Consider the following 12,261-nt stretch of genomic DNA (forward strand, 5'->3'; position numbering starts at 1 on the left):
TCAACCGTGACTCTTGCAGCTAGCAAGGCTTGTTTGTGGCCTTTCTGCGTGGAAACAACTCTGCATCCTCCAGCACGCCATGGTACACCTTCTGACCAAAGGAGAAGTTCCTGCCACCTTCCGTTGTTGCAGAATCTTTGGCTTCTTCCACCGGGAGGCAGCCATTTTGCACCTTCATCCGGGGTTTGTTGATCTCCTGCCCACACTGGACACTTGCGTGACCATTGGACTTGGTCCCCTTCCTTTACAGGTCCTCAGGTACAGGAATCCGTCTTCAGTGCTTTGCAGTCAGTTGTTGTTCTTGCAGAATCCCCTATCTCGACTTTACTGTCTTTCTGGGGTAGTAGGGTAACTTTACTCCTACTTTTCAGGGTCTTGGGGTGGGGTATCTTGTTGTTTTCTTACACTCCCAGTGACCCTCTACACACTACACTAGGCCTGGGGTCCATTAGTGGTTCACATTCCACTTTTGGAGTATATGGTTTGTGTTGCCCCTAGGCCTATTTTTCCCTACTGCATTCTATTGTGTTTTACAGTGTTTGCACTGCTTTTCTAACTGTTACTTACCTGATTTTGGTTTGTGTGTGTATATTCTGTGCATAGTACTTACCTCCTAAGGGAGTATATCCTCTGAGATACTTTTGGCACATTGTCACTAAAATAAAGTACCTTTATTTTTAGTAACTCTGAGTATTGTGATTCTTATGATATAGTTCTAAGTGATATAAGTGGTATAGTAGGAGCTTTGCATGTCTCCTAGTTCAGCCTAAGCTGCTCTGCTATAGCTATCTCTATTATCCTAAGCTGCTAGAACACCTCTAATCTACTAATAAGGGATAACTGTACCTTGTACAAGGTGTAAGTACCACAAGGTACCCACTATAAGCCAGGCCAGCCTCCTACAGCCAGGGATAGCACGGCGGGGTATCCCACCAAGAAATCCCTGGTGGAAATGGGGACTGTATCCCACCGGGGGTCTGGCCTCCACTGCCGGGTCAAAAGTGGCTACCGTCGGCCCGGCGGTCGAATCTGGCCTGGCATTGGGTAGTAGTGAACTGGCAGCTTTGCAGCCTGTTCACTACTCATTTCATTATATGGTGGTCTGAACCGTCATGACGTGGGCAGTAATTACCGCCACCACCGGCGGTGTGGTCTGCACCACCATGTTCAGAATGAGGGCCTAAGTGTCGGTCAATGTTTGGCTTAAATATCTTCCCAATAGGACGCCAGCTGCAGGCACTCCCACAGTAGGTGGGTCAGCGTGCCCAAGGCTACACATCCCCTCCAGCACTGGGAAGGTCGAGACCTGTCCCTCTCGTGCAGTCGAGTTGGGGTAAGGTATCAATAGGTAGTAGTCTGCATTGCCGTCTCAATGCTGCTTGTACTGTATGCTGTATGTCTTGTCCTGTAGCAGATCGCCTCCCAGTCCCAGGGTATCAGTGGTCTACCCAGTTCTGCCTCCCATCGAGCCTGGCTTGGAGCCCTAGATGTTGGAGTCACTTTTTGAAGTAAATCATGAAGGTCCGATATTATGTGCTAGTCTGTTATTTTCTTCAGTAGCCATTTTTCGTATTGTGTGAGGGGTCTACCTCCCTGTTTCTGATTCATGGGCTGTAGCATCCAATTATGAATCTGTAGATAGTGGATCCTCTCAGTATCTGGCAGTGAGTGTATGGTCTTTAGGTACCATTGCCATTGCGTCAGGGTTTTTTTGACACCCTCCAGAAGGAGCTTGTAGTTCCTCTTTGCTGTCTCTGGGACTGTTCTAGAAATTTGGATGGCTAAGAAGGGAATAGAGTGCGTCAGCCACTGGAAGGGGTACTGTGGGATACCGAGTCTAAGGGGGCGTGTGAGATTGAGGGCCTGGGACTTTGAAAGGTTCATTCGGAATCCGGGCACCTCCCTAAAGGCTTCCGCCTCCTTCAAAAAGGCCGGGAGGGCCCCCGTCGGATCATCTAACACGACCACCACGTCATCCGCATATAGTGCAATGGTGTGTTCTTTCCCCCCAAAGACCACCCCGGTTATCTCTAGGCTGTCCCTCATCCTTCGGGCGAAAGGCTCCATGTAAAGGGCGAACAGGAGAGGGGAAAGCAGACACTTCTGACAGATTCTGCAGCCGCCTGGATTGGGGCGGAATTCTCACCGTTGACCCTGACTGAGGCCCTCTGGTAGCTATACGCACTTGCTATCCAGGCTCAGAATCAGGGTCCCATGACAAAATGCTCCAGCATAGCCTGGAGGTATGGCCAGTAGACGCAATCAAACTCTTTCTCTGAGTCCATACTAAGTAGCATTAGTTCCCTCCTTGAGCGCTGGCCTTTATCTGCCATCAGTAGGTCAGGAGAGAGGCACAGGAATCCACCCTATTTGTCTGCCATCTTGGCACCTAAAAACCTAAATACTACATTTAGTGAGTGTTTAGGCAAGTCCCTTCATCTACCTTAGGGTGGCTACACCCACTATGTGAACACTTCATGTGGGCAGAGGTTACTTCCCTATCCTTGACTGGCTATTTTCCTACCATGCAAGATGGATGAAAATGAAATTAAGGGATCACCTCGCATGCAACACATTAGGAGTGGTGCAAGATGGAGGTGACCACTCTTTCTGTCCTTTGTGCATTTTCCTGCCATTGCTCTTGCAAAAAGAAGGGGTTTGCAACGGGGGTGGACATCTACTGCTAGCAGCAGGGCTGGGGGTCGAGTTTCAAAGGCATATTTTGTGATAAATCCAATACTGGTAGTAGTTTGGATTTATTGTTCTGGGTTGTTTGATACCAAAAAATCTAGGGTTCAGAGTGGCCATCATGGAGCTGTAAAACTCATACTGACCAGTGTCCAGCACATGCATTTAAAATGGCTGCTCTGTTCACTTACTATGTCCCAGGTTTGGGATGGACACTGTAGGGGCATATTGCTCCTGCATCTTTGCCCACACATGCATTATAGGGCACCCTGCCTTAGGGCCGGAAGGCCTGCCAGAGGGGTGGCTTGCCTATATTGCATGCAGTGGACAGTTCACACAGACTGTGTGCCATGTCAATCCTGCATTTTAGGATTGCATCAGGACACTCAGCCTGCAATAGCAGTGCTGGGGTGCACTTGGATGCATGGTCCTTGAGGGAAGCACAATCTATGCTGCCGCCCTCAGGGGCCTACCCTTAGTTCCCCATGCCCTGGATAGCTAACTACTTTTTACCAGGTGGCAGCTAAAGGTGTTGCCAATTGTATCAATATTTTTGCAATTTTAGAGAAATAACACTGGCATGGGGAACCTGGTTAGCGGGATCCCAGTCCACTTCAGTCCAAGATCAGAAACCAGGCACAAAGTGGGGGTACTGCAACAGGGTGCCAGTTTCCCCACATAGAGAACAGAAACAATTGTTGGCAAGAGACACACTAATAAGGGACATTCTTGCTTTGCAATATACTCAAGTGGCAGGAGAGGCAGATGAACTTTCAGGGGAGGAGCCAATTTGCCAGCTAAGGGGGCAGCTGAGATGGTTCAGAAACAAAAAGGGAATATTGCCGAACGACCCTTGTGTTCTGGAAAAAGGTTTTAGGCCTCCAAATAGAATTTAATGAGACCCTAATTCAGACTTCCTGTCCCCATCCTATGAGGTTTTCAGAGTAGGGAGAAATCCTTATAGGCAAAGAGGTGACAGAGATAGCGACCTAATGCTCAATTTTCAGGCTGGTATTGCGTCCTAGGGGTTTCCTAAGCAATATTTTCCTGGTTGTGACTGGTGATAAACCTAAATGAGTTCAGCAAAATGGAAGGACTCCATGTCTTGAGGGATTTGCTTCTAATGGGAGACTGGATGGTCAGGTTTGACTGGAAGAATCCCTGAAGGACCCAAACCTTAAGGTTCCTATTTTTCCTCCACACAAAAGATTTCAGCAGTTCATGTGGCGGAATCAGGTATTCAAGTATCAAGCACTACCTTTTGGACTATCTTTAGCCCCATGGTGCTTCACCAACTTCTGTGCCTGGTTGCAGAACCCTTGAAAACGAGGAACATCAGACCGATTATATATCTCAACATACTGGTAATGTATCTATCCTGACACCAGCTGTGTGCCATCTTTAACATGACCTTTGTGGTATAACCAGATCTGGAATCTATCATCAACCAGGAGAAATTGGAAGTATACCCAAGCCACTTAATATGATTCCCATGATTTGCAAAGACTCAGTGAAGGCTACCCTCAGCCTTTTCGAGAAGAAAATGATGGCCATCAAGAATGAACTGCAAACTGACCTGCAAATAAACAGAGTGTCTCTTAGACAACTGGTCAGAGTGGTAGCATGTCTATCATCGTCCACTCAGGCCATTTTTCCAGGGACCCTTCACTACAGAGCTGTTTAGATACTGAGGGTGAACTATGGGCCTGATTACGACCTTGGTGGAGGGATTACTCTGTCACAAACATGATGGATATCCTGGCCACTGTATTACAAGTTCCATTATATCCTATAGAACTTGTATCAATCAATCAAAAAAATGTATAGAGCGCGCTACTCACCCGTGAGGGTCTCAAGGCACAGGGAGGGGGGTTGCAGGGGGCAGTGAGGGTCACTGTTCGAACAACCATGTCTTGAGGTTCTTTCTGAAGAGTAGGAGGTCTTTGGTTTTGCGAAGGTTGGTGGGGAGGGAGTTCCAGGTCTTGGGGGCGAGGTAGGAGAAGGACCTGCCTCCTGTGGTGGTGCGTTGGATGCAGGGGACTGTGGCTAGGGCGAGGTTGGCTGATTGGAGGTTGCGTGTGGGAGTGTGGAAGTTCACTCTTTCGTTGAGGTAGGTTTGGCTGGTGTTGTGGAGAGATTTGTGCGTGTGGATGAGGATCTTGAATGTGATTCTCTTGTCTATGGGGAGCCAGTGAAGGGATTTGAGGTGTGGTGAGATTCGTTCGTGGCGGGGGAGGCCAAGGACGAGGCGTGCGGCTGTGTTCTGGATTCTCTGGAGTTTGTGTTTGAGTTTGAGTGTGGTACCGGCGTAGAGGGCGTTTCCGTAGTCTAGTCTGCTGCTGATGAGTGCATGGGTGACTGTCTTCCTGGTCTCTGGGGGAAGCCATTTGAAGGATTTTTTTAGAGTAAAGGAGTGTGTGGAAGCAGGAGGAGATTAGAGCATTGATTTGCTGTGTCATGGAGAGGGAGGGATCCAGGATGATGCCGAGGTTGCGGGGGTGGGTGCGGGTCCTAGGGCGGTGAGCCACCAGGAGTCGTCCCATGTGGTTTTGTTGGGGCCAAAGATGATGATCTCTGTTTTGTTGGAGTTAAGCTTGAGGTGGTTAGTAGTCATCCAGTTGGCGGTGTCGAGGAGAGCAGCGTGTAGGTTGGTTTTGGCGGAGGTGGGGTTGCGGGTGACGGAGAGTTGGGTGTCATCTGCATAGGAGAGGATAGAGATTCCATGTGCTCGGAGGATGTTGGCTAGGGGGATCATGTAGATGTTGAATAGTGTGGGGCTGAGGGAGGACCCTTGGGGGACTCCGCAGATGATCTTGGTAGCGGTGGAATGGAAAGGTGGAAGGCGGACTCTCTGGGTCTGGTCAGTGAGGAAGGAGGTGAGCCAGTCTAAGGCTTTGTGGCAAATTCCTATGTTGTGGAGGCATGTGCGGAGTGTGTGGTGGCAGACGGTGTCAAAGGCTGCGGAGAGGTCTAGGAGGATGAGTGCGACGGTCTTGCCTTTGTCGAGTTTGGTACTGATGTCGTTAGTGCATGCGATGAGGGCAGTTTCCGTGCTGTGGTTCTTGCGGAACCCGGATTGTGAGGGGTCAAGAGTGTTGTTTGCTTCGAGGAAGTGGGATAGGCAGGCGTTGACTAGTTTCTCTGCAACCTTGGCGGGGAAAGGGAGGAGGGAGATATGGCGATAGTTGGAGAGGATCCCTGGGTCGGCTTTGTTTTTTTTTAGGAGAGCGGTGATTTCCACATGCTTCCAGGGGTCTGGGTAGGTGGCGGAGTCGAAAGAGGAATTGATTATGTCGCGGAGTATGGGGGTGATGGTTGGGCTGGCTTTGTTGTAGATATGATGTGGATAGGGGTCAGAGGGGGATCCGGAGTGGATGGAGTTCATGTTTTTTTCGGTTTAATCGTATGTGGTGGGGGCCCAGATGGCGAGTGTGGTGGGGGGGTCAAGAGTGGGCGTTGGGTTGGGTGAGTGTGTGGTGGGTGTGTGTGGTATGAAGCTGTTGTGGATATCCAGGATTTTGTGGTGGAAGTGGTTGAAGAGGGCGTCACATAGGGGCTGTGTGTGTGAGGAGTCTATGATATATCCTATAGAACTTGTATTAAAGCGGACAGGATATCTGTCAGCTTTGTGACGGAGTAATCCCCTCCCTCAAGGTCATAATCAGGCCCTAAGTCAGGAAGGGTGTGAAGTACTCAGGGCTTATCCAAATATCCACGGAAGCAAGAACGGATTTGAAAGGTCGCTTTATTATAGAATACCATGGAATGGGAGAGTGATTTTCTGGCCCTCCCCAGACATGTTCATAGAGGTAGACACCAGCTGATGGGAATGGGTAGCCAGATATAGGGACATCTCAACGGGGGTGGGGGATGAGATGGATAGAGGATGAGCTACAGTTCCACATAAACTGCCTGGAGCTGCTAGCAGGATTGTTTGCCATCTAATCACTTACAAAGGACAAGGGGCCAGGTGTAGCAAGCAGTTTGCACGTCACAAACAGCGAATTTCGCAATGCACAAAACTCATTTTGCGATTCGGAAACCTGGTTACCGAATCGCAAAACGGGTTTGCGAGTTTCAAATAGGAAGGGGTGTTCCCTTCCTAATTGCGAGTCGCAGTGCAATGCAGGATTGGTTTGTGACCGCGAACGCGGTCGCAAACCAATCGCAATTTGCGCCCTTTTCAAACGGGTGGTAACTCATTTGCAAAAGGGAAGGGGCTCCATTGGACCCCTTACCCGTTGTGAATGGCAATGTAAACATTTTTTCATAGCAGGCAGTGGTCCTATGGACCACTGCCTGCTCTGAAAAAATGAAACAAAAACGTTTCATTTTTTGTTTTTGTAATGCATCTCGTTTTCCTTTAAGGAAAACGGGCTGCATTACAAAAAAAAAAAAACCTGCTTTATTAAAAGGCGCTCACAGACATGGTGGTCTGCTGTCCGCAGCAGGCTACCATCCCTGTGAGGGTCTCCATTCACAAGGAGGTCGCAAATTGCGACCTACCTCATGATTATTCATAAAGTGGACTTTTGCGACACCCTTGCGAATCGCAGATGGTAAGGTGGAAGGCAGACTCTCTGGGTCCGGTCGGTGAGGAAGGAGGTGAGCCGGTCTAAGGCTTTGTGGCGAATTTCTATGTTGTGGAGGCGTGTGCGGAGTGTGTGGTGGCAGACGGTGTCAAAGGCTGCGGAGAGGTCTAGGAGGATGAGTGCGACGGTCTCGCCTTTTTCGACTTTGGTCCTGATGTCGTCAGTGCATGCGATGAGGGCGGTTTCCATGCCGTGGTTCTTGCGGAACCCGGATTGTGAGGGGTCAAGAGTGTTGTTTGCTTCAAGGAAGTGGGATAGGCGGGCGTTGACTAGTTTCTCAGCAACCTTGGCGGGGAAAGGGAGGAGGGAGATGGGGCGATAGTTGGAGAGGATCTCTGGGTCGGTTTTGTTTTATTTTAGGAGAGCAGTGATTTCCGTGTGCTTCCAGGGGTCTGGGTAGGTGGCGGAGTCGAAAGTTTCATTTTTTGTTTTCGTAATGCATCTCGTTTTCCTTTAAGGAAAACGGGCTGCATTACAAAAAAAAAAAACCTGTTTTATTAAAAGGCACTCACAGACATGGTGGTCTGCTGTCCGCAGCAGGCCACCATCCCTGTGAGGGTCTCCATTCACAAGGGGGTTGCAAATTGCGACCCACCTCATGATTATTCATGAAGTGGGCTTTTGCGACCCCCTTGCAAATCGCAGATGTGTCAGGGACACCATTCAATATTCAGAATTGCGACTCGCAAACTCTGACTCGCAATTTGCGGGTCGCAATTCTAAATGTTGCTACATCTGACCCTAGGTGTCTTCTTCTGTACTCCTGGAGATGGACAATGTGCCAGCGGTGAGATATATCAGTTGTTTGAAAGATACAAGATCCATTAACATGGTAGAACTGGGGAAGGATTTCTGGCTTTCAATTCTGCCTGTAAACACAAATATTAGTTACAATGGAGTCTGTTAGGCTATTGTAACACCAGATTCAGATGCGACTCCAGCGACTGGAAACTAAACCACAAGGTCTTTGAAACACTAACTACTAGATAGGACCATGCTAGATGGACCTCTTTGCCCTCCAGGACCAATAATTAGCTTTCAGACTAGTTCATCTTGAGACCAGATCCAGGCTCAACAGCAGTGGATGCTTTCCTGCAGGCCTGGTCAGGAACTCAGAATTATACCTTGCCCCTGTTTGCCATGACAGCCTTAGAACAAAGGAGATGACAGACAGCGGACCTTATCCTGGTATCACCCATATGGGGATCGCAAGTATGGCTCCGAAGTCTATTAGAGTTATCATGTGAGGACCTAATAGCACTTCAGTGTAGACCAGAAATCCCGAAGGGCTGCAGAGGTTTGTTCCATCCTCTGGTCCAGGAGGGTCATCTCAGAATGTTTGTCAGAGGTCTCCGTTTGCAGAGATTCTCCCCCTGATTTTACTTTATCTTTATTTTTTTGTTTATCCCAGCATTTATTAGAAAACTCTGGTGCTTTCTTGGTATTTTCTTGTCACAACTACCCTTACGATGTGGCTTATTTCGTCTGGCCCCGAAATTATCACGCCCTATAGATGTATAGGTGCCTGAAATAATTTTTGTTAACTCGTGCTCTTGGGCTGCTACCGCGACCTGCACCAGTCTCTTACATATTGCCAGTGCTGCTGCTTCCCCTTTAATATTTCCTAAAATAATTGAGGAGACTGTGGCAAAGTTGCCTATTAATTTAATCCCCAGGTTCAGGGCAGGGGCAGCCCTGAATTCATTTTGAACCTGTTGTAGCACATCTGGCAAAACTGCAAGTGATGGTGTACCATGAGTTATGATATATATTGCAGCGAAGACTGTACCGCATGTGGCACAGTCATCAATAAAGGAAGAGTGGTGCGGCCAGGGGCAGATGGAGTAGGACGTGAGCTGCAGAGCTCCCGTCCAGTGACCCAATATCCCTAAAGATCCTGTCTACCCAGGGGGGCCTAACGAAATAGGGGCCACCAAAACCCCTTGTCTCCAGCTACCTGTGCAATGATGGAGAACCTGAAATACTGAAAAACTGAACCAGAAATGGCGACAGTGCGGCAGTCGGGCCGCCGAGTGTAAGCAGAGACAAAATGGCGGTGCCCGACCCGGAGCATGGAGAAACAGCCTAAAGAGTGAGTGGGGGCCTGCGAGAGATCCTTGGGGCCCCAAGACGCTGATGACTGACCTGACAGCAGTGCAGAATACTGCGGAGCGATCACAGAGTCCGTAGCGGGCAGCGCCTCCACAACAAGACGGAGAGTCTGAAGTAAGGAGGGGAGGTGCTGGCGCGATGCGAGGCCTTCGGGCAGGATCTATGGGTGGTTCCCCTGCAGTGGACCCAGGCTGGTGATGTGAGCGGCTGTGAGAGAGGCAAGAACACTGTCGTAATCTCTGTAAGTGGTGCCCCAGGCAGCTGCGAGGGGACTGGAGGAACGGAACAGCGCCCAGAGCATGATAAAATGGCCTGTGATACATTGGAGGCCCCGCGATTGAATAGAAGAACTTTACCCAGAACAGTTAGCCCAGAACGATGTCCCAGTGGCCATAAGCGGCAGCAAAGTGGAGGAGGCTGCAGTGTGTTCGACATTAGAATAGTGTTTTCAAGGGGCGCCAAGATAATTGAATAAAAAGGCACTGAGACGAAAGCACAAGACAGAAGCACCAGCTGCACAGAGAGGGATGGAGAACTACTAACTGTGAGGGCTGCCACGAAAAGAGTGAGGGCCCTATGGCCATCAAACAAGGGACATAAGAAGAACAATACCTAATATCAAGCAGTACTATGCTGCCGCTGGCACAATATCAGGGCTATCGCCGAGGGAAGACCTAGTTGCGAGCATCTAAGACCTGGCCACATGGGGAGATGGAGGAATGGTGTACTGGACATCCAGGAGTGCCCATAACACAATCGACAACAACTAATTTATTAACTCTGCGGCCGTAGGAGACTGGGCCCTGCTACTGAGATATTAACGACTGAGAGCTAGTGATACAGCACTAAACCTTGCGCAAGGGGCACCCCGAGGGGCGCTGGACGAGAAGGTTGAAGCACATGTGGTGGCAGGCAGTCGACATAGAACATAAAGGAAGTGACCAGTGACCCCCGCACTTGACAACTATGGGCAAAGCGACTAAGTAGAAGGACAGAGCAGGGGTGCCAGAGGAGAGCAATGAAGCACTCCCAGACAACCAGAAGACTGCTACGGAGATGCCCCAACGAGACCCCATGTTGATGGATATTTTGCAAGCCATCACCACCACAAGAGAATCGCTTGAAACCAAGATAGATGCGCTGGGAGTGGACCTGAGTCTTTTAAAAGAAGACCACCGGAAACGGGCTGAAAGTGTGATGGCAATGGAGAAAACAATGTCAGAGCTTAACCCTAAGGAGGGCACAATACAATTCTGGCTTGCAGACATGGAGACGAAAGTCTGCACCCTAGAACTCCAAGCAGAAGACAGCGAAAACAGATCCCTGAGGAATAACATCAGAATTGTGGGGATCCCCGAAAAAATAGAGGGGAGAAACGCGAAACCTTACTTGGAGAAGTGGCTGCAAGAAGAGATAGCACCAGATGGACTCTCTGCCTTCTATGCCTTGGAAAGGACACATAGGGTCCCAGCGAAGCTCCCGCAATCTGGCATGCTGCCTAGACCGATTGTTGTTCGTCTCTTACACTACCGGGATTGAGACCATATCCTAGCAAAGGCAAGAAAGAAACGAGAAATAACGATACATAATCATAAAGTGATGATCTTCCCTGACTTCATCAAGGCCATACAGAAGCAAAGAGCAACGTTCACGGAGGCTAAAGCAAGACTAAGACATTTAAAGTATGCCTCAACGATTCCTGCTCGCTTCCGAATCTCTACTGCTGAAGGAACGCAATTGTTTCACACACCTCAAGCCGTATGGGACTGGCTGGATGTCCTAGAGTGTCCTGGTCCTAGCCACCCCATGCCAACAGATAAAACTGTATAGAAGAAGACCATCAGAAAGAAGAGGCAAAACCGCTTGGGAGGCACACCAACTAAAACTGAGGCATGGAGAAGACAGCAAAGAGCAGTGGAAACAGTAGCTGAACTGAGCCAGAAAAGGGAGAAGGTGATTGCCAAGGGGGACGGACATAAATAGTGAGGTCTCGATCGCTCAACGGCGACGATTCTACTGAACAGTCTGAGGATGAACTGCCTAAAATTACCCCCCACACAGCGGATGATTGTTTTTGAACCTGGGCAATATGCATACAGAGGGTTGTGACACCCATAGGAGGAGGAGAGGCACCTCATACACATTGCAAGCCCAGAATAGGGACTGACACCAGAACTCAAAACATACAATGGGCAAGCCCACCAGACCTGAAGCTCGAGGGCCTGGCAAGAAGGACCTAAGAGCTGACTACTCATGCTCAGATGACTGTGCATGGGGGCACGAACAATGGGGTACATATTTGAAGACCTCGAAGGGGAGTGGAGAGGAGTCAGGCGGGATGCTGCCTGCTGATGGCATACGCCCCACTGTGTTGTTTGGTGGAAATCCCTGCCAATGTTCTGTTGTATGTTATGGTTTGGATGAGGAAGGAGGACCTAATTGTCCTGGGGATGGGGAGTTGCGGGGATTGTTTACGGTTAGTTTGGTTTGGGGCATAGGGGGTCCAGAGTCACATCACCACACAAATCAAACTGCAGCTAGGCAAAGAATTGCAGAGAGTGCGATGGGCAGGGACAGGTAGAATTAGCATCTGGGAGGGAAATACTACACCTGGCAGACACCAAAACATATAAGATAATTACTTGGAATATAAGAGGGATGCATACCATGGCAAAGTGCTATAAAGTTCACTCCTACCTGCAGCGGAGGGGAGTACAGATCGTCCTTTTACAAGAAAAGCACCCGACGAGTACGGAAGGACTAGCACTTGAAGCACAGATGGCGACGGCTATATTATACAACGTACTCTGCATAGGCACGAGGGGCCTTGATCTGGTTTTGGGACGGGGTGCCGTTTTAATGCCTGAGA

This window comes from Pleurodeles waltl, chromosome 10 (genome assembly GCF_031143425.1).
Source record: "Pleurodeles waltl isolate 20211129_DDA chromosome 10, aPleWal1.hap1.20221129, whole genome shotgun sequence".
Lineage (NCBI taxonomy): Eukaryota > Metazoa > Chordata > Amphibia > Caudata > Salamandridae > Pleurodeles > Pleurodeles waltl.